General features: G+C 42.8%; 1 long non-coding RNA gene across 1 annotated transcript; it reads left to right on the forward strand.

Moving 5' to 3' along the window:
• Nucleotides 1–344: 344 nt before the first annotated feature.
• Nucleotides 345–17,385, forward strand: LOC139080965 (uncharacterized). The gene is made up of 5 exons (XR_011535856.1): nucleotides 345–618; nucleotides 11,167–11,470; nucleotides 14,200–14,460; nucleotides 15,120–15,607; nucleotides 16,404–17,385. It is a non-coding gene; the product is annotated as an uncharacterized lncRNA (long non-coding RNA).
• Nucleotides 17,386–23,894: the final 6,509 nt, after the last annotated feature.

Here is a 23,894-nt window from a genome sequence, read left to right on the forward strand (position 1 = left end):
GCTGAATTAGATCGTAACATCCTGGTTTTGCCAGGGAGCTCAGAGAATCCAAGTTCAGGCAGGCTATGAGTGTGAGCATCCTGAATTGCAAGTTGCCGTATGGTGACTTATAAGAAATATATGTTTGGTCACTCAGATGGCCAAAATATATTTCTCATGTATATTTGGTCTTTGTCCACTGTTCCTGGATCACAGCTCCCAAACCCCTTGGAATTTCCTAAGTGTTGAAAGTGACACAGGCGTCACGTTTATGCTAATAAAGGTGACTTTTGAACCCCACCCAAAGGAAGGGGGCTGGTTGCCAGGAGAACCAGCCAAGTGATCAGATTAGAAATTTCAATCCTACTCTCTGATTTCCAGGGAATGGAGGACAGCTGGAGGTTGAATCAATTGCCAATGGCCAACAAATTAGTCGGTCGTGAGTACGTAATGAAGCCTCCACAAAAACCCTAAACCACAGCTGGTTGGCTCCTCTCGATCAGAGAACTTTAATGGCGGGGAACCACTTCCACATGGCACCATGCTGGGCCCCAAGCTCCATGAGGATACGTGCTTCCTTGCTCAGGACTTCATCCTGCCTGTCTCTTCATCTGGCTGTTGATTCAGATCAATAATGAAGTGAGTAAATGGGTTTTCTTGAGTTCCGTGAGCCGTTCTAGCAAATTAATTGAACTCAAGGAGCTGGTTGTGGGAACCTCTGATTTGTAGCCAGTCCATCAGAAGCACAGGTAACGACCTGGACTTGGGATTGGCACCCTGAGATGGAGGGGGTCTTGGAACCTCCAGGTGTAGTGATGAATAAATCAAAAGCAATAGGATATTTTGGAGTGTTACCAAGCAAGCGTGAAGCACACAAAATTGGGACTCTCTGCCCAATGCACAAGGCAATTAATTATGGCATCAGCCTTGGAGGGGAGAGAGCACCTTTTATGTTGCAAGGTTGATATGTAGGGAGGCGGGGGGCAAGTGCCCTCAGATCTGTCTCCTGGATTCAGGATTTGGGGCGAAATTTAAGAGGTTAGGGAGAACAGGCTGGCACACAGAAATGCTGGTGGGACGGGCTTTTGGTGAGCTTCAACTATTTACGGTAAGGTTTGAAACATTTATGACAGGGTTCTAAGCATTTATGATGGAGTTCTCAACATCTTTGATGAGTGGGGAAGGAAGTTGAACACCCGATCTTGCTGGATGAGGGACCCCTCGCTTCGGATAAGAGTCTCACTTTCAAGTTTCGGTCGTGTCCTGGTCCTTGAGTTCCATGGGGAGGAGGATCTTTAGTTCTGAGATCATTTCTGGTCCAGGTTTCTTCTTTTATGCATGCTCTGGCTTTGAGGCTTGGCAGTTTTTCTGAAAGACAATCCTTCATCACTTTGTTGGTAAGGGATAAGGGCTGTTCGAACTGGCTCTAAATGGGCCTGCGGTTACACAGGGCTCTCTCCACCCGTGCGTGTGGAAGCTGATAGATACCCTGTACACTACTCTTTGATGGAAGAAAGTTTATTACACAATCAATTGGCAAGGAGACAGGAGGGTGGGCTCCCAAATCTGTCTCCTGGAGCCAGGGTATATGGGCCTCAGGGAGGGCTGGCTGGTATGCAGAAGTGCTAGCAAGATAAGTCTCCATTGGCAGATCCAAATCTTCTGTGCACAGTCCTGGTTGGCTCGCTACCCCTGAAAAACAGCCTTAAGATTCTGTTGTTAAGATGAGCTCAGCACAGGAAACAAGCGTGAACTCGTTATGGAGATTTAAGTCATTGCCTTCTCTATTGATAACAGTTTTTAGAGATTTAGAGTTATCTGATTGCTGCTTGCCCCACCCAGAGAGGGAGGCGTCCTTACAAATGGAGATTTCTCTTATCGATGTAAATTTCTCTTACAAACGGGTTACTTCTGCTGGGTTTTCAGAGCTTTTCCCTGTGTCTGCTGTTTCTTAAAAATCATCAGCCTAAAATAATTCTTATGCCAAAGAGGCATATTTCGGGGTGACAAATCCTGTTCCTGGTCCTCTGGTTACAGGAGGATATGAGGAAGGCATTTGGTTTGAAACTAATTCGGCCTGAACTTGCTTTTCCAGGAAGGGCTGACGTGGCCTGTTGAGCATGAGTTGTGCGTCTGCTTTAAACATTTGCAACGTCCCAAAGCCAAAAATGGTGCCCTTCCAGATGGGGATGTTGCCTCCCCCATATGAGCAGTTCTTTAAAGACAAGCATTTCTTCCCAGAAACTAAGGATTAATTGCTGACCTGCTTTAACTCATCTCGTGACAACTGACCTGCTGTGCTAGGAAAGCATCTCACGACTGTAGTAAAAGAAATATTCCTGTTATATGGGATGGATGCTCTTTGTTCCAAGACAGTATGTAACCGCTCTGTACACCCCAGTTCTTCGGAGAGCTCCCTTCTTTGATGGAAAACTTCTCCCGAGCTGTGGTCCTCAACTTGGCTCCTAATAAACTCACCCCAATTTCAATTTATAGATTGGTTATAGGTTATTTCTGTTGACAGCAGCTGGTTGATCAGAACCACAGTAACCACCTGGGCTTCCTACCGGCATCTGAACAGGAGGGCAGTCTTGTTGTACTGAGCCCTTAGCCTGTGGACTCTGATCCTACCTCTGGGTAGATAGTGTCAGAACTGAGTTGACTTCTCTGACACCTGCTGGCATCCAAGACTGCTTGTTGGTGTGGGGAAGCCTTAAGACATACACGCACACATTGGAATTGGGTCCAGGAGCCCTTTTGCACAAGCCCCATGTCGTTTAAGTCTGTATTTGCTTCAGGAAACCCCAGAATCTGCTGTTGACCTTTAGGGTCACTGAAGTGGCCAATCACATGCTCTTGGACAGGTGGAAATCCCGCAGCTGAGATTTCCTGTTAGTTAAATGGCCTTATGTGAGTAACCTGTTTGGGAAATAAGGACAGAGCCATTCATAGTCATAATTCATGTTGCACTGTCTCTGCCTTCTGTTTTATTACACATCCTATGGATGAGTTGAGGAGAAGGCCCAAACCATTTTGGATAAACGCCTTGTATAAACAAACCTATTAGAGAAATCAAATGAGATGGGGGATAATTTAATGAGTTGAATATTCTGCCTGGTTCTGTGGTCACGTGGGAGAAGATGTGAGTTTTCACCTGGCCGTGTGTGTGATGGTAAAGAATTCCCTCCTTTCTCTCGAACATCTTATGTGGATTTCACTCTATCTTACAGTTTTGGGCAACCAGATAAAACACAAAAAGGTCGTGGGTGTTGTCAGATCTTCGCTAATATAAAGAGGTGTTGCGAACCTCTGAGGGGCTCTGGGGAACTCACTGGGTCTCTCTCTTCCCTGTCTGTACTGGACGTGTGGGTTGACATGGGAATCCTAGACGGTGTTCTGCATCTTCAGATGCCCTTCCGTTCAGCTCTCTGGGGCTCCTTCTCAGAATTAGTGACTTGCAACTCCCTCCCGGTCCTAAACTGAAGTCCCCAGGCCATATAACCTCTCCTTGTGCAAATGAATAAAGAAGGAAATGCAATATCTACCTGCAACAGAAGAGAATTAAGGGTGAATGATTACCTTTTTTTCCTAAGGATTGGCACCTGACCTAACATCTGTTGCCAATCTTCTTTTTTTTTCTTCTTCTTCTCCCCAAAGTCCCACCCCCCCCCCCCCCAGTACATAGTTGTAGATTCTAGTTGTAGGTCTTTCTGGTTGTGCATTGTGGGATGCCACCTCAGCATGGCCTGATGAGCGGTGCCATGTCCACACCCCGGATCTGAACCCGTGAAACCCAGGGCCAATGAAGCAGAGTTCGGGAACTTAACCACTCCACCATGGGGCTCACCCCAAGGGTGAATGATTTCTGTTATTGTCTTTGTATTTCCATGTAAATGCTTGTGCATGATTTTACAAAAATTATGGTAAAGGAACCATGTGCCTAGGTCGGCTTCCACTGTGTCTTTCTGGGTTTCAAAGAAATGGGAAGCTATGAAGCCATTTATACAGGAATCAGGAGTACATGCGCCAAATAAACAACTACAGGGATAGACACTTGAATAAAAACAAGGGCTCAAAGAAATAAATGCAGGTGAAAAGTATGTTCCTAGGAGAGTCACCAGGAATGTCAACTGAATTGAAATAGCCATTGCCGATCAAGAAAAAGGATAGAGGGTGAGGAAATGTGAAATAAATCAGAGAGGTTCACCGTGGAGATGCCGTTATTGTATGTATAGAATCAAGGTCACTTTGCATGTTTTGATCATGAAAAGCATGGTGCAAGGATCAATGGAAGCCAAGCTCCTCACCTGTCTTGCCATCCCTCACTTCTGGTCTCAGTTGCTGATGGAGACCTTGGGCAACAGGGCATGGAGCACCGATCGGGAAAAGAAACAAAGAGAGACCACAGAGCATTCCTGAGGGTGTCTTCTGGGCATGGCGTAGGAAAGAGGATGGATTAGCGTTTTCACGTTCTTTAGATAAATACCCAGAAGTGGAATAGCTGGATCATATGGTATTTCTATTTTTAATCTTTTGAGAAATCTCCATACTGTTTTCTATCCACACTAAAAGATATATGCACCCCTGTGTTCATTGCAGCATTATTCACAATAGCCAAGATGTGGAAGCAACCCAAGTGCCCATCAATGGATGAATGGATAAAGATGATGTGGTATATATATACAATGGAATACTACTCAGCCATAAACAAAGACAAAATCATGCCATTTGTGACAACATGGATGGACTGTGTGGGTATAATGTTAAGTGAAATAAGTCAGACAGAGGAAGACAAACACCATATGATTTCACTCATGTGTGGAAGATAAACACATGGATAAGGAGAACACATTTGTGATTACTGGAGGAAAGGGAGTGAGGGAGAGTGAAAGGGGTAAAGGGGGACAGGTATACAGTGATGGATAAAAACTAGACTATTGGTGGTGAACACGAAGCAGTGTATACAGAAACTGATATTTAGTAATGTACACCTGAAATTACACGATGTTATAAACCAAAGTGACTTCAATGAAGTAATTTTTTTTTTTTAAAAAAAGAAAGGATGGAAAATGAAGGTGTAACGATGCATCAATGACGTCCATCATGGTTTTCCCAGCACGGATTGTGGTTTTTGTTGTCTAAAGTCTGATTGTGTGCTCTCAGATTCTGTGACTCCTGCCCTGACAAATGCTGAGCTGGGAATGCTGTGCCAATAGTGCCATTATTCTCCAAAGAATGGTAATAAGTCTTGACTCGTCTCCAAACCTTTCCAATTAGATTGATTCAACTGTGCTTTGGCTTCAAAGCTATTTTTCAGCTCATTTAGCTCATCCTAAAATAAATACTGCCAATGTTCCGTATCATTGCTAATGGATTAATTACCCAACACGGTGGTAGGCTCTAATAGATTTGCAATGTAACCAAGAAGGTGGGGTTTTTTTAATTATCCAAAAAGATTGACATCCAAAGTGCTTTTAAACTTCCCAAAAAGAGAAATTTGTTGCTACCAGCTTTTTAAAACCCTTCTACATCTAACTCCTGTAAAGGCAGAAATAACCAGCAAGATTACTTATAAATAAGGATGGTGATAAATCCTGTGACAATCCCCTTTATTTTAACAAAAGGGATCTCCTGTCTCCACAGCTTAGAAAGCACCTCATTGCACATTATAGATATGTAGACAGATAGATGGATAGAAAGATAGATAGATAGATAGATAGATAGATAGATAAATGGATAGATAGGTAGATATAAATATAGATAGATGATTGACAGATGATAGTTGATAGATAGATGATAGATGGATGATAGATAGATGATAAATAGATGGATGGATGGATATATGGATAGATAGGTAGATATAAATATAGATTATTGACAGATGATAGTTGATACATGATAGATGGATGATAGATAGATGATAGATAGATGGATGGATGGATATATGGATAGATAGGTAGATATAAATATAGATTATTGACAGATGATAGTTGATACATGATAGATGGATGATAGATAGATGATAGATAGATGGATGGATGGATATATGGATAGATAAAATGGATAAATGGATGATAGATATAGAAAGATAGATGATAGATATAAATTGATGGATGGATGAATGGATAGATAGGTGCATACCAAGTTACTTTATTGATTAACAATTGGATTTTCCTACTTAATTGAATCGAGAATGATGCAAATACCTCAAACAGTGAACAAAATGTCTGAGAACAATTTCTTCTGGAGAGCTCTCTTGCTCCATGGTGTATGAAAATCTATCCTTTAAGGGAACCCTCTTAACTTTATTAACAACTCTGAGAACAGCACACGTGGATTTGTAGAGTGTTGCACTAAGATTTTTCGGCAATCAAAACTTGTCCATTTGAATCAGTGGTCGGTTGCTAAAATGTCCAATTGAAGTTTCTGAAACTTGGCTCGTGGTCCACCTGTGTCACGGAAGATGATGGTAGGGAAAAGAAATATTTTATTGCCGTTAAGTAATTTCAAGAGTTTTTACATACGTATGAGAAACCTTTGTATCTACCATCAATGACTGTTAATGGGACATTCTCTTTGACGCATTACCCATAAACCACACGTATGCTCTCGATAAATCTTCCTGTATTTGTATGAAAACTTGCTTCCCATGTAAAACCATATGCAGTTGTAAGCTCATCCCATATTAAGGTTTTTCTACACGAGCATCAGGTGAGACAGTTTCACAGTTGTGCGGTCCGTGATGGGCAGTTCCCAGTCATGTGAGAACCTCGTCTTATCTGATCTAAAGTCCCAGGACTCCCCCTGCAAATGACAGTCAGTCATTCATCATTTTGAAAACAGCAAGAAGCTCCCCCCAATTTCTGAATCACTCTCAAGGGGTCCTGCCGCCCCCCGTCTTGAGAACTACCCCTCAGAAGCCTGTGGAGGGAGAGGGAAAGAGGGAGAAAGCATTCATAAAGAACTCCTTGTCAGACCCAGAAGGTATAAAAGTGTCAGAATGACAATAAAAGCACAAAATAAAGCCCGCAGCTGGAAGTTGGCCCCGTACTCAACCTGAGTGCGGTTTCCCGTCTTCAGCAAGGGGACCCCGAATTAAAGAGCAGTTCACTAGCATCCTTGATACAGCCTGGACCACAAAACGAGAGAGAGAGACCCAGACTTCTCATAGAACCCGAATTAGGACCGATACACTCCTTACTGCCAGAATGTAAGAGGAATTTCCCCTATAAGTCCCGTGAGTCAGAACTCAGGAAAATAATGAGGGGCTTTCCATGGCTCTCCTGAGGAAAAGAGAAATATCTATTTACTTGAAGAACATGGAATGTGTTTCATACCACTTTGTCTTTCTCTAGGACTGAGGTCTGTTGGCTTTTTAAAATATAGCTACCCAAGGAGTGGGATCTCTCTCTTTCTCTCTCTCCATGTTTTTCTCTTTCTCCATCTCTCTCCATCTCTCTCCATCTATCTCTCCATCTCTCTCCGTCTCTCTCTCCATCTTTTTCTCTTTCTCCATCTCTCCATCTCTCTCCATCTGTCTCTCCATCTCTCTCCATCTCTCTCCATCTGTCTCTCCATCTCTCTCCATCTCTCTCCATCTCTGTCTATCTCTCTCCATCTTTTTCTCTTTCTCCATCCCCCATCTCTGTCCATCTCTGTCCATCTCTCTCCGTCTGTCTCTCTATCTCTCTCCATCTCTGTCCATCTCTCTCCATCTCTCTCTCCATCTATCCTCCATTTCTCTCCATCTCTCTCTCCATGTCTCTCCATCTCTCTCTCCCTCTCTCTCCATCTCTCTCTCCATCTCTCTCCATCTCCCTCTCTCCCTCCCTCATTGCCTATTAACCTCATCAGCACTTTCTTCTTCCGACCCAATGCTCCCTCCACTCCACCAGGGAAGCCCAGTGGACACTTGCCCTGCAGGGCATGGGCACATTTACACAAAGACCCTAGGGGTTTCCCAGGAGGGACGGCATCCAGAGACAACCTCCTCTTTCAGAAGTTCTAAGTTTGCCAAGCATCCCTGAAAGACTGAGGCCAGCTGACAGGGACAGAAGACAAAGGACCCTAACCCAACCTCCAGGCATCATGAGTGCCCCTGGGGGAAAGGGCACGCAGGATAAGGAAGAGGAAGAGGTGGAGAGGGGGAGGAGAGGGGGAGGAGGAAAGACGGAGAGGAGAAAGAGGAGGAAGTGGAGGAGGAGGAGGAGAAGAGAGAGAGAGAAGGAGAGGAGAAGAAAGAGGATGAGGAGGAAGAGAAGAGGGAGAGAGGGGGAAGAGAAAGGAGAGGAGAAGGAGGAGGAGGGGGAGGAGGAGGAGGAGGAGAAGGAGGAGGAGGAGGAGGAGGAGATAGGAGGAGGAGAGGAGGAGGAGAAGGAGGAGGAGAAGGAGGAGGAGATGGAGGAGGAGATGGAGGAGGAGGAGATGGGGAGGAGGAGAAGGAGGAGGAGGAGAAGGAGGAGGAGATGGAGGAGGAGAAGGAGGAGGAGATGGAGGAGGAGGAGATGGAGGAGGAGAAGGAGGAGGGGAGGAGGAGGAGATGGAGGAGGAGATGGAGGAGGAGAAGGAGGAGGAGATGGAGGAGGAGATGGAGGAGGAGAAGGAGGAGGAGATGGAGGAGGAGAAGGAGGTGGAGAAGGAGGAGGAGAAGGAGGAGGAGAAGGAGGAAGCGGGCTGGGAGTGCTGGTCACTAAAGATGGGAAAGGGACAATCAGCACTAAGCATGTTCTGCCAGCATCCGTTTGCCCTCTGTGTACTGTTCTGCCTCTTTTCTCCTGTTTTTGTTCCCTGGAAAACAAGCAATGAGAGAGGAGACCCTGGTCAGCCGGGATGGTGAGTGCAGACCACTAGGAGCCTGTGGCCAGGCTCGGAGAGGGCCCTCATTCCTCCTCGGGCAGGAATGCCCCATAGATCCATTTCTCAAGACACTGTTTTTGTCCCCAGGATCCATGAATTCAATCTCGTGTGGGGCAAAGTGTCGTTCTATGATACACACGGGGATCCTGCGAGCGGCATTCTAGAGGGATTTCCCAAGTGAAAAGAATTTGTTGATTTGTCAGTGCAAATCAGCCATAATCCATCTGTCCATCAAAATGGAGATGAGTTTATTATACGAGCCAGTTTTGAGGAGAATAGCCTGGGAGTGGCCTTCCCCAAGGAAGGAAGCATTTCGAAGACGCGAGGTGCACGGCATATGGTTAGACGCCATCCTGGAACGAGGAGCATCCATCACCTATGACAGGAATATCTGTTTTCCTATAGTCACGAGACGCTTAGCTGGCACAGCAGGTCCGTGGTCAGCAGGTCACGGTCACGAGATGAGTTAATGCAGACCAGAAATAATCCTTAGTTTCTGGGAAGAAATGCTTATCTTCAAACAAATGCTGATACGGGGGAAGGCACCCTCCCTGTAACGGCATCATTCCTGGCTTTGGGACATTGTGGATGTTTAAAGCAGATATACAAGGCGTGCCCAACAGGCCACTTCAGGGCTTTCTGGAAAAACAAGCTCAGGCGGACAGAGTTTTAAACCAAATGGCTTGCTCAGGCCTCCAATATATCTCCCTGCTTTCATTGCTTCGTCAGATCTAAGGGTTTTAGTTTTGTTGACAATCGGCCTTTTCAGGATGAAGGGGGCACGTCTCCATTGCCCCTATGGTGTTTGGAACGGCCGGTTCCCCACCCCGGGCGAGGACAGCTGTTCACAAATTGTCAAAGCTTCCGGGACACACGATCAAGGCGTGATGTGCGTCTTGAGGGTTGCCAGGGGTTATTCAAGTCATTTTATGGGGATTAGGGGCACCCAGCCTCCTGCATCCCGTGCTGTCCCATGTGGCCGTTGGCTTTTTCCCAGCAGTTTACGCCTGTAATTCGCTTCTGACCTCCGGGCGAGGCTCCGTGGCATCAGAATGCAACTCAACACTTTTGTCACCATCATAATAATAGCAGGGGCCTCTGTTGGTTTGCAAAGTTTGACTTTTTATTTGCAATCCAAGTATCAAGGCCGTCATGCTGGGAAGGATGGGGTGAGGTTTTGTCCACACCTTCCACCAGGTCATGGAGCTGGAGACCCTGGTGAAACACACACACACAGAGACACACACAGACACACACAAATGCACACACAGACATACACATCCACACGCAGACGCATCCCCATAGACACGCATCCACACACAAGCAACGTATACCACCATATACCCATACACATGCACACGCAAACACACATACACAAAGAAACACACATGCAAACACACCTACACACATACAGACACACAGTGACACAGACATTCACACAAATACATCCACATACGCACACATAAAGACACAGACACGCTCACGTACGCACCCAAATACACATACACAGAGACACACATGCAAACACTCACACACACAAACACACATGCAAACATATGGACACACAAAGACACAAATACATTCACGCAAATGCATACACATGGACACACCTGCACATACATGTACATAGACATACAGACACAAACACACATGCACACACATGCATACACGCACACAAACTCACAGACATACACACAGGCATTCAAGATTGGTTCTGGAAGGGAATTTTCCCCCCTTTTTATTTTCTCCTTTCACTCTATTTTATTCCTATTTTCCCAGGAGAAATAGAAGTTTCAAAGCCGTCAGGCGAAGGCTGTTATTCTGAGAATCACGGGACACAGTGCGGATTTCCGATTTATTTTTTTTTTTTTAAGCCTTCCAGAGTGGATGTGAGAGGACAGGAGATGTAACTTGAAGCGTGTTAAGTTTTAGTCAATAACCTGTGGATTCAGGGTGTGGCTTTTTATTGCATTGCATTTTCTCCTGCACAGGGATGCAGGGAATTGATGTTCTTTGGGTTTTGTTTTTTTTTTTTTTTTTGAGTGTTTTGTGGGGTTAGAGATTTGAGAAATAAGGAAGGGAGTCCACGTTTGGTGTGACCAGCAGGCATGACTGGACTGAACCGGCTTTCAAGCCTAATTGAAGCCATTTGACACAAAGACGCTGGAATTGCGTCCGTGCTGCAGGAAATAAAATTGAGTGACTCTAAGCGAGGGGAAAATAGATAAAATAAAACACTTGTAGGCGAGCTGAGAACATGCAAAAGGGGTTATCGTTGACATCAGTGGACCCCACTTTGATTCAGATTTATTTAAACTTGACATTTCACAGAGTGGTGTCTGGCTGGAAACATCTTAGAACTTGCTGAACGAGAAAAACAAGTTTCAGCCTCTTTTTCGAATTCAATGGATGTGACCAGAAGAATGAAACATAAAATAGGTAACTGGAAACAATTTGGAGGACGAGCTGGATGGAGAGGGAGATCGAGTGTATTTCCGAATGAGGAATCAAGATTCTGCTGAATGTTAATTGCCCAATGGATGCGTGCCTACTTGCAGAGAATTTCAGAAAGGATCGTCCAGAACTAAAAAGAGAAAATGAGGAAGTGACTTCCGTGGTCCATTTGACCCCAGGGGTAAGGCGAGAGGAGAACTGCCACGTTTTCACATTTCTGAACACTGTGGCTTTTTGCTGCTATTTCCCTTGTGCCCACCGATTGCCTTTGTAACAGCCAACCCAACAGTGGATAAAAATCTGCTTCTACTCCCTGCTGGCTCATTAGTTTGCTTCCTGTTAGTAGAAATATTAATCTCCCTTTTTCTTGGGCGGGGGGAGATCAAGAAAATTTTCTTGGATGCCACACATCTCCCGTTACACCTGTTGATGCAAAGTAGTCCATAACTGTTCTATAGATCAGAGAGGGGAGGGGAGTTTTGCTTGAGCCAGGCTGAGGATTATAACCCGGGAAGGGCTTTTCCAGAAAGGAAGAAAGCATTCTGGAGAAGCACGGCTGTCAGTATGGACTTATATCTTTTTGGAAAAAAGAACATAAGGTAAACATACCCAGGATACATTTTCACCAAAGTTTCAAAGAGGTGTTCAGTTGCAAATTAGCAGGTCAACGCTTTACCCATAGGGCTTGGGAGGAGGAAGTATGCGTTCTTATCGGAAGTGAGTGCAATCTTTGCTTGATTGGTTAAAGCAGATGTACAATGGATGCTTGATAAGCCATAAGTCAGATTTCTTTAGTTCCAGACGAATCAGGTTTGAACCAGAAGCTACCCCATATACCTCAATATGTCAACAATCTCTTGTCAATTGTTTTGAGCTAAAGGGAATTGAGAACCTGCAGGTGTAGGAAAAGCTCTTCACCTCCCCCTAACTACCGAAAAATAGAGTATAAATTTCCTATTTTATAAAGGAAATTTCTATTAATAAAGGAAACATCCGTTTATAAAGATGTCTCTGTACCAGGAAGAGAGCCACTCCCAGAGAGAACTTCCATCATCTGAGTGAGTCTTATCTGCGTAACAAGATGATCTTATTTATCAGACATTTTCCCCCTCCGCCTTCCCATAACTGTTCTTTCCCCACTCAGACGCCCCAAACCCCTTTTTTTTTTGTTGATCCTAAGACGGTATATAAACCCTAATAATTGACCACCTCCTTGAGCCAACATCTTTCTTCATGAACTCTTGGGCACATGTAAATACATAATTAAAGCTAGCTATTCTCTGATTAATCTGTCTTTTATCAGTTTAATTTGCAGGCTCCAGGCACAGAACCTAGGAGGGTAGAGGGAAGCGATTTCCCCACCCCTGCGCTTGGCTTGTAGAAACATCGCTCCAATCTCGGCCTCTCTTATCCACGGAGAAGGCAATGACTTAACTCTTTATAAGAACCGTATCCTTGTTACTGTGCTTTTGCTGGTCACCTCCCATAAGTGGTCACCATCCATCTCCCGTGAACATCTTTCTTCTGTCTATAGCTGGAGATGGTATTTAAGGTGCTACTTTGGACCATTTTGGAGAGTTACTCAGTTTCCCTGCATATCTCCCATGTGTATGGGAGGTATCCATGTTATTAAACTTCTGTTTGCTTTTCTCCCATTGATCTTTTATTGGGGGCAGGGGGGGTGGTCCCAGCCATGAAACTAGAAGGACAGAGGGAAATTATTGTTCCTGCTTTTCATCTTCCATCATCTTCTGTGATAAGATGAGGGGAGGGGAAGACTCAGGTAGGGTGGTGGGTCTGGGGGCGGGATGTGGAGTGAATTCTCTGCTGATGTGTTTTCCTTTCCCTGGAAGGGTGTGTTGAGATCATCTACTGTGTCTTCCCTCTATTATGTCTGTTGCATACGCTTATATCTGTTAAGTGTGCCGGGGAGGGGTTTACCGATGGAAGAGTCCAGTGTTAAGAGAAGAAGTGAGGGTTAATAAGGCCTTGGTCACTGGCAAACTATCGCAGGTGGTTTCCAGTCCTGTTGGGGACCCCACTATGCCATTTATACTAGTGATGAGCCTCCTGGGAGAAAGGAAACATCCGTCAGCCGGGGTCATCTGGAGACGGTCAGTTTCCAGTGAAGCGTTCGGATGAACGATGGGTCAAAGAGTTAACAGTTGGGGAAAATTCTTCAAGTGTTTTCGATTTGCATTTCCCTGATGACTAGTGATGTCGAGCCCCTTTTCCTGTGCCTCCTGGCTGTTCGCGGACCTTGCTTTCGATCTGTGAGTTGCACCCCAGTGAGCCGGGTGGGAAAACTTGAGAACGTTCACAGTTGACATGTTTTATGGGAACTGCTCGCTGTGTGGCTTGCTGTGCTAGCCACCCAGAAGGGAAGCTCCCAACAGAGGGGACATTTGGAAAAATAAGCTACCAGTCTTTTTAGAATATTCAAGCATGCGTCTCGTTTGAATAATCGTTTTGTTTTGCTTAGCGATTTTTTTTTAAAAAATGTGATTTCACTGTATAAGAAGCCATTTATAAAGTGTTAGACATCATCCCTAAACAGGCTGTTTATACTCAATGGCTGTGGCCCTGTAGGGTTAGAGTTATGAGTTACAGTATGTCAGAAACCAGTAGGAAGCTGGAAATGTGCATTTTCTGTGCAAATGCACAGTCGCATCCAATTAGCTCTTCTTTTTCTTGCTTGGGGAAGTAACTGATGTCGCCACGGATAAAATACTGGACTTCCGGCTCCCGGAAGAAAATCTTGCAGCTCCAAGGAGAATTTTGAAGCCACTCTTGAGTTACGTGGTTCCTAATGAAACCCAAAGTATTAGGAAAGTCCACTTTCCATACGACCAGGAGAGTTGTAAAATGAATGGCTCGTTTACTTGATAGATGTATGTCTGTATATTGCAGGCCCACCTGGGGAAGCTGGAAAACGTCGTTTCACAGCCATTTTAGCAGCTCCTACAAGGCTGAGACTCGCCTCTTTGAAGAATCCAGCAAACCTCCTCCCAAACTTATTTCTGCAAAGCTCCTGGAAAAGAAGGCGGTTTCAAGCATTCACGGTGGTATAAATTAGGGTCTCCTGGTAGACAAACTAAAAGCCACTTTCTGTGTGTCCAGATTCTTGGAATGACGCTCCCAGGAGTGCAACCCAAGGAAACATTTTAAACGGTAGGTGCAATAATATTTACTCTGATGTTGCATATGACCTTATAACAAAGAGACACAATATAAATATCTGTCAGTGGGAGATTGGACAAAGCAATTAGACTAAATAAATTCAACAGCTGTTAAAAAGGATCCGGTGTTTATTTATATGATAAAATGAAAAGGTTATGATATATTGAGAAGATAAGCAAGTTACAAAGAGTATGCGCAATATAATGCACTTTATGCTAAAAACTGTATGAATAAGTTAATTAAAACTTTGCCAGGGAAAGGATATATGTTAAATTATAACTGAGATTATAGGAATGTGAAAAAAAAATAGCAGAGGTGTTCTTTTGTTTTCATTCTTCTCTGCGTTTGTGTATTTAACTTTTCTTTTTCACCATCAGCGTTTTTAACGCATTTATCTAAAAGGTAGTGAGAAAAAAAGAAAGAGGAGAGGCAATATTTGGAAAATTAGAGAAATTAGAGAAAAGCCTCTTTCTCTTATATCCTGCATGTCGCTATTTCACGAAAGCCTTAAGAACAGAACACTGTTCAAATAGTTCTCCGACATGTATCCATCATCAGACCTTTTTAAAATTGATGAAATAACCATGTCTGTGTGTTTGCACGTTTTATTCATCCGTTTACAATATATAGCTATCAAATTCCTCTTTCAGGTGGAAAAAAAAAAATCCTCTCCAGGGAGGATGACGCTGGTTTCCAGCTAAGTGGACTTGCTCTTCTGTTTTCCGCAGACAGAAGAAACAGACAAGCTGACTCCACCCTCCCAACCCATTAATCAAGCTGTGATCTTTTCAGCCAGGAAACAAGTTTCAACGGCTCTCAACCAAGCTCGCCTCTTTACCTGCAGAGAATAAGTAGCTTCTCCAACTTGGCGCAAACTCCTCTTTTCATCCCCACTGTTGATGATTCATTACAGAACGGTTGCCCGGGTGCAAAAAAGGAGACTTCACAATTTATGCATTAGTTCATCAAGAAATGCTTTTAGGGGAAGCACGATCTGCCAGGCACAGCGCTTGGTGTTAGCTGTACAAAGGAGACCGGAATGGATTTCTTGACTTTCTTGAGCTCCCACCTCAGAAGGAAAGATGGGCAGACGGATGAGCAGACGGTGATGGCACCTGGTACAGGTTGTGTTGGGCAGGTGACTTGAGTGACTTGGGTGTAAGGGGATCAGAGCAGACTTTCTGGATGCCGGTCACCTAACTGAGCCCTGGGAGATGATTGGCAGGTGGCCGGACAACCTGGAGGGAAGAAGGAAGGGGTGGGCTCTGGGTTGTGAGCAGGGCGATGGCAGGTGCCCAGGCTCAGAGCCATGAGAGAGAAGACATCGGAGGAATAGAACGTAGGAGGCGGGGGCAGAGAAGGAGGGATGTAGAAATGACGGTGTGGGCACGAACAAGGACCACGCAAGTGAGGACAGCCGTAGGCTATTTGGTTGAGAGCTTGCTCAAGCAAGGGAGGCAGCCGCCGTCACTTGCACTTGGCAGAGACTCAAGACAGGCAGAGGAGTGGATAAAAGGGAAGTTCTGGCGTGCCCTGATTGCTAAAATTGATGCTGTTGGCATTGAGAAGAAGCTAGAGGTGGCTAGCCAGAAGCAGGGCATCCTACAGGATTGGTTAGGGGTGCATTTTTGCCCTTCTCTGGTTGGTCCTGATTTGGAAAGGGGGGTAAAAATTAGGGATGTTGGCAGTTATTGATCAAGTTCTGGCCATTTGGGGCCAATTGCCACAAGGGATGTTGGGCAGGTTGCTGTAGGTTGTAGGTTTTTATAGACGGTCCAGCCATTGTCTTGTCTGCATGCTCAGTCTCTCCAAGGTGCAGATCTGGGATCGTTTTTTGGGAACAGTGGTCATTTAAGGGAGCTCAGGGAATTTTGATTCTATGATTTGTTGACTCATTCTCTCTCTTGCATCCTTTCCAAATTTCTGTGTTGGAGGAAATCAGCTAGGTCTGCGATGACCGTTCTGCCTCCAGGGCGTGGCTCCATCTTCAAGTGCACCAGAAAGAGGCTCCCGGGAAGTGGTCCCAATCTGTTCGGAGGAGGCAAGCTGCCTCTTGGTGACCTTCGGACATGTTGTCGTGGAGTATGATGCGGGAGAGAAAGGAACTGCCCTGGTGCCTTGTTGTGCTCAGTTACTCTCTACACACTCGCTCAGGTTGGAGTAGCGTCTCATGAAACTTTAGAGACGCGTCTCCCCAAAGACTGCAACTCCCTTAGCAAGTATCATTTTTAATGCAAACCATCTGCTCGACTTAGAAAAATAGGAAAAAGAACTCGACCTCAGTTTGCTGTGAAACAGACCAGCCTTTGGTTTTCCACCGAGAGGCAGAGCGCTAATTAATTCTAAAAATGCTGACCTCTTTGGAATTATTTCAGTCCTTTTGATGAAAACCATGTGTAACGATGGTGTGTGTTTTTATTCTTCTGTAGGCCCCAAACTCGGAGTGTTTTGAGAAGCTTTCTCTGCCTCCCGAAACCCTCAAGACCTCATTGTGAAGTGGAGTTTCAGGTTACTCTCCTCAGAACGGACAGAACAAAAAACTGCATTGTGAGCATGGCAGAGGCAGGGCTGAATTTTAAGGGATAAAGTGCTGAGGTGCAAGTAGCAGAGGCAAGAGGGCGGAAGAGAAATGTACCCGGTTTGTAAATATGTCTAGAAGTGGCCAAAGCATGGCAGATGCAGCCAGAGATCAGACCCAGAAAATGGGGAAAAAGGAAATGTGAATGAGCTCATGTGAGACTATAATGGGATAGAGACAGTGATGATTTAGGGGCTACAGTTGAATTTAGGGGTGTGTGTGTGTGTGTGTGTGTGTAAGATCCATGATCAAGAATTTACTGGCCCTCCAAGAGAGCACTGACTTAAAATATAATTAGGTTTGAATAAAGAGTGGCTTGTTTTAAGGAAGATTTATAACTTCTGACTCATACTGATTCTTGCCAGTGAAATGCTTTTCTGGGGAAAAAAAAATCCTATTCAGAATAGGATAGAAAGAATAAACAATAGAGCCCCAGGAGTGAGTCCACACTCTCGCTGGCAGGGCTCCTGTGTGTCGATCACATTTCCTTAGTAACTGCACTTTCCTCATAAGGAATTAAAAACAAGAAGAAAGCCAAGGACTTCAGTGCGAATAAAAGATACTAATCCCTTCTTTCTACACAACTGGTGGATTTTCTTAACGCCATATATAGAATTTGTGAGCAGGAAACACCAACGACCATCAAAATGAACAAGTAGGGAAAACTGGTCTTGACTAGATGGGATAAATTATGATTTCATGCCTTCTGTGCCACCGTGGATGCTTAAACACAGCAATTCGTACAACCAGTTCTGACGAGTCAGGAATTCATCCACTTCTTGTCAGCACCAGACAAAGCCCAGACACTGTGAGCCCACGAAGTCTGTGACTATCCAGAATTTTTGAAGAGCAAGGAATTCCAACACAGAATGAGGTAATGTTTGGTTTTCCCAGAAGTGTTTTTTGAATAAGACGGGGAAAATATGGGCACAGAAATTTAGTAAAGATGCTACAACGTCAACATCGAAGCCAAAACCACTTGGAACTCTAAACATTCACTTACACTCTAGCCCGGGAGGAAACGTGGGTCCTTCAGAAGCGAGTTAGGAAGATAAATGACTTAAGGAAATAAAATTCAACTGAGATTTTGGGAAAGAGCCATATTCAGCAAAGACTGCAAAATGTTCCTATTCGATTGTAAAGAAATGCTGTCGTAATTTAATTGATAAAATTCTCAAGGGTGGTATTAAAAAGAGAAAGAACGTTTTGAGGAGGGAATAATCACTTTGGCATTTTAACTGACCAGCTTGAATAGATATCACCAGCATTTATCATTTATTCGGTAGAGTCAACGCCACTTGGAGGAATGGCGTCTGAGCATATACTATGATATATACGGTAGACTCCACTTCACCGGGAGGACTGCAGCCAAGTCATATACTATCGACATGTGATAGACTCTACATCACCTGGAGGACTGGAGTCTGGGCATCTACTGTCATGTGTCCGGTAGACTCCACTTCACCTGAAGGAGTGGAGCCAGGCATATACTATCATATATACGGTAGACTCTATCACCTTAGGACTGCAGACAGGGCATATACTCTCATATATAAGGTAGATTCCACATCAGCAGGCAGACTCGAGGCAAGGCATATACTATGATATATATATATATATATAGTAGACTCCACTTCACTAGGAGGACTGGAGGCAAGGCATATACTACCATATATACGGTTGACTACACTTCAAACGGAGGAGTGGAACCAAGGCATATACTCTCATGTATATGGTAGACTCCACATCGCATGGAGGACTGGAGATAGGGCATATAGTGTCATACAAACGGTAGACTCCACATCAGCAGGAGGACTAGAGCCAGGGCATATACTATCATACATACGGTAGACTCCTCTACACCTGGAGGAGTGATACCAGAGTATATACTAATATATAAACCATAGTTTCCACTTCACCAGGAGGACTGTATCCAAGGTGTACACTGTCATATAAGGTATGACTATATGGTATTCTCAACTTCACCAGGAGGACAGGAAAGAAGGCACGTACTATCATATATATTGTAGACACAGCATGACCGTTAGGACTGGAGCCAAGGAATACAAAATCATATATAATAGAAGGTGCGTATATACAGAACCAATATAATATGCATACATACAGAAGCAAGAGAATGTGCATATATACAGAACCAATAGGATGAGAGTATAAACAGAACCAATAGGATGAGGGTATATACAGAAACAAGAGAACGTGCATATATACAGAACCAATAGGATGTGCGTATATACATAACCAATAGGATGAGAGTATATAGAGAACCAATAGAATATGCGTATATACAGAACCAATAGGATGAGAGTCTATACAGAACCAAGAGAACGTGCGTATATACAGAACCAATAGGATGAGAGTATATACTAAACAACTAGAATGTGCGTATACACACAACCAATAGGATGAGAGTATATTCAGAACCAATAGGATGTGCGTATATATAGAACCAATAGGATGTGCGTATATATAGAACCAATAGGATGAGAGTATATACAGAACCAATAGGATGAGAGTATATACAGAACCAATAGGATGTGCGTATATACAGAACCAAGAGAACATGCGTATATACAGAACCAATAGGATGTGCGTATATACAGAACCAATAGGATCAGCAGTATATACAGAACCAATAGAATGTGCGTATATACAGAACCAATAGGATGAGAGTATATACAGAACCAAGAGAACGTGTTTATATACAGAACCAATAGGATGAGAGTATATACAGAACCAATAGAATGTGCATATATACAGAACCAATAGAATGTGCGTATACACACAACCAATAGGATGAGAGTATATTCAGAACCAATAGGATGTGCGTATATACAGAAAAAATAGGATGTGAATATATACAGAACCATAAGGATGTACATATATACAGAACCAATAGGATGAAAGTATATACAGAACCAATAGGATGAGAGTATATTGACAACCAGTAGAATGTGCGTACATACAGAACCAATAGGATTGAGAACCAATAGAATGTGCATATATATAGAACCAATAGGATGAGAGTATATTGAGAACCAATAGGATGTGCATACATACAGAACCAATAGGATGTGCGTATATACAGAAGCAATAGGATGTGCGTACATACAGAAGAAAGACAACATGCGTATATAAAGAACCAATAGGATGTGCGTATATACAGAACCAATAGAATGTGCGTATATACGAAACCAAGACAACGTGGGTATATACAGAACCGATAGAATATGTGTAAATACATAAGCAAGAGAACGTGCGTATATACAGAATCAATAGGATGAGAGTATATAAAGAACCAGTAGGATGAGAGTATATACATAAGCAATAGAATGTGCGTATATACAGAACCAATAGGATGAGCATATATAAAGAACCAGTAGGATGAGAGTATATACAGAACCGCGAGAACGCGTGTACATACAGAACAAATAGCATCAGAGTATATACAGAACACAGAGAACATGCTTATATACAAGACCAATAGGATGAGCGTATATACAGAAATAATAGAATGTGCGTATATACAGAACCAGTGGGATGTGTGTATATACAGAACCAATAGGATGAGAGTATGTACAGAACCAATGGGATGTGTGTATATACAGAACCAATAGGATGAGAGTATATACAGAAACAATAGAATGTGCGTATATACAGAACAAATAGGATGAGCGCATATACAGATCCAATAGGATGTGTGTATGTATGGAACCAATAGGCTGAGAGTATATAGACAACCAATAGAATGTGCGTATATACAGGACGAATAGGATGAGCGTATATATAGAACCAATAGGATGTGCGTATATACAGAACCAATATGAAGAGAGTATATACAGAACCAAGAGAACGTGCATATATACAGTACAAACAGGATCAGAGTATATACAGAACAAAGAGAACATGCTTATATACAGGACCAAGAGGATGAGCGTATATACAGAACCAATAGGATGAGAGTATATACAGAACCAATAGGATGAGAGTGTACACAGAACCAATAGGATGACAGTTTTTACAGAAACAAGAGAACATGTGTATACACAGAACCAATAGGGTGAGAGTATATACAGAACCAATAGGATGTGCGTATATACGGAACCAATAGGATGAGAGTATATACAGCACCAATAGGAGGAGAGTGTATAAAGAAACAAGAGAATGTGCGTATATACAGAACCAATGGAATGTGTGTATATACCGAACCAATAGAATGTGCGTATATAGATAACTAATAGGATGTGCCTATATACAGAACCAATGGGATGAGAATATATTCAGAACCAATAGGATGAGAGTATATACAGAACCAATAGGACGAGAGTATATAAAGAACCAATAGGATGAGAGTATATTCAGAACCAATAGAATGTGTGTATAAACAGAACCAATAGGATGTGCGTGTATACAAAACCAATAGGATGTGCGTATATACAGAACCAATAGGATGAGAGTATATACAGAACCATAAGGCTGTACGTATATAAGGAACCAATAGTATGAGAGTATATGCGGAAACAATAACATGAGATTATATACAGAGCCAAGAGAATGTGCACATATACGGAACCAATACCATGAGAGTATATACAGAACCAAGAGAACGTGGGTATATACAGTACCAATAGAATGAGCATATATACAGAAGCAAGAGAACGTGCATATATACAGAACCAATAGGATGAGAGTATATACAGAACCAATAGAATGTGCGTATATACAGAACAAAGAAAACGTTCGTACATACAGAACCAATAGGCTGTGCGTGTATACACGACCAATAGGAAGACAGTATATACAGAACCAATAGGATGTGCATATATAAACAACGAACAGGATGAGAGTATATACAGAACCAAGAATGAGAGTATATAGAGAACCAAGAGAACGTGCGTATATACAGAACCAATAGGATGTGCGTATATACTGAACCAATGGGATGTGTGTATATACAGAACCAATAGGATGAGAGTATATACAGAACGATAAGAATGTGTGTATATACAGAACCAATAGGAGGACACTATATACAGAACCAATAGAATGTGAGTATATACAGAACCAATAGAATGTGCGTATATACTGAACCAATGGGATGTGTGTATATACAGAACCAATAGGATGAGAGTATATACAGAAACAATAGAATGTGCGTATATACAGAACCAATAGGATGTGCGTATATACAGAACCAATAGGATGTGCGTATATACACAACCAATAGGATGTGCGTATATACAGAACCAATAGGATGAGAGTATATACAGAACCAAGAGAATGTGCGTATATACAGTACAAATAGAATTGGCGTATATACAGAAACAAGAGAACGTGCATATATACAGAACGAATAGGATGAGAGTATATAGAGAACCAATAGGATGTGCGTATATACAGAACCAATAGGATGAGTATATACAGAAACAAGAGAATGTGCCTAAATACGGAACCAATAGGATGAGAGTATATACAGAACCAATAGGTTGAGAGCATATACAGAACCAACAGAATGTGCGGATATACAGAACTGAGAGAACGTGCGTATATACAGAACCAATAGGATGTGTGTATATACAGAACCAATAGGAAGAGAGTATATACAGAGCGAATAGAATGTCCATACATACAGAACCAATAGGAAGTGCATATATACAGAAGCAAGACAACGTGCGTATATGTAGCACCAATAGAATGTGCGTACATGAAGAACCAATAGAATGTGCGTATACACACAACCAATATGATGAGAGTATATACAGAACCAATAGGATGACAGTATAAACAAACAAAGAGAACGTGCGTATATACAGAACCAATAGTCTGAGAGTATATACAGAACCAATACGATGTACATATATACAGAACCAATAGGATGTGCGTATATACAGGACCAATAGGATGTGCGTATATACAGAACCAATAGGATGAGAGTATATACAGAACCAAGAGAATGTGCGTATGTACAGTACAAATAGAATTGGCATATATACAGAAACAAGAGAACGTGCATATATACAGAACCAATAGGATGAGAGTATATAGAGAACCAATAGGATGTGCGTATATACAGAACCAATAGGATGAGTATATACACAACCAAGAGAATGTGCGTATATATGGAACCAATAGGATGAGAGAATATACAGAACTAATAGGTTGAGAGTATATAGAGAACCAATAGGATAAGAATATATACAGAACCAATAGAATGTGCATATATACAAAACCAATAGAATGTGCGTATACACAGAACCAATAGGATGAGAATATATTCAGAACCAATAGAATGTGCGTATATACTGAACCAATAGGATGTGTGTATATACACAACCAATAGGATGTGCGCATATACAGAACAATAAGTATGTACATATATACAGAACCAATAGGATGAGAGTATATACAGAACCAATAGGATGAGAGTATATCGAGAACCAATAGAATGTGCGCATATACAGAACCAATAGGATTGAGAACAAATAGAATGTGCGTATATACAGAACCAATAGGATGAGAGTATATTGACAACCAATAGGATGTGCGTATATACAGAACCAATAGGATGTGCGTATATACAGATCCAATAGGATGAGAGTATATACAGAACCAAGAGAATGTGCGTACATACAGTACAAATAGAATTGGTGTATATACAGAAGCAAGAGAATGTGCGTATATACAGAACCAATAGGATGAGAGTATATAGAGAACCAATAGGATGAGAGTATATACAGAACCAATAGGATGTGCGTATATAAAGAACCAATAGGATGTGCTTATATACAGATCCAAGAGAATGTGCCTATATACAGAACCAATAGGATGA

Source organism: Equus przewalskii, chromosome X (assembly GCF_037783145.1).
Source record: "Equus przewalskii isolate Varuska chromosome X, EquPr2, whole genome shotgun sequence".
In the NCBI taxonomy this organism is placed as follows: domain Eukaryota; kingdom Metazoa; phylum Chordata; class Mammalia; order Perissodactyla; family Equidae; genus Equus; species Equus przewalskii.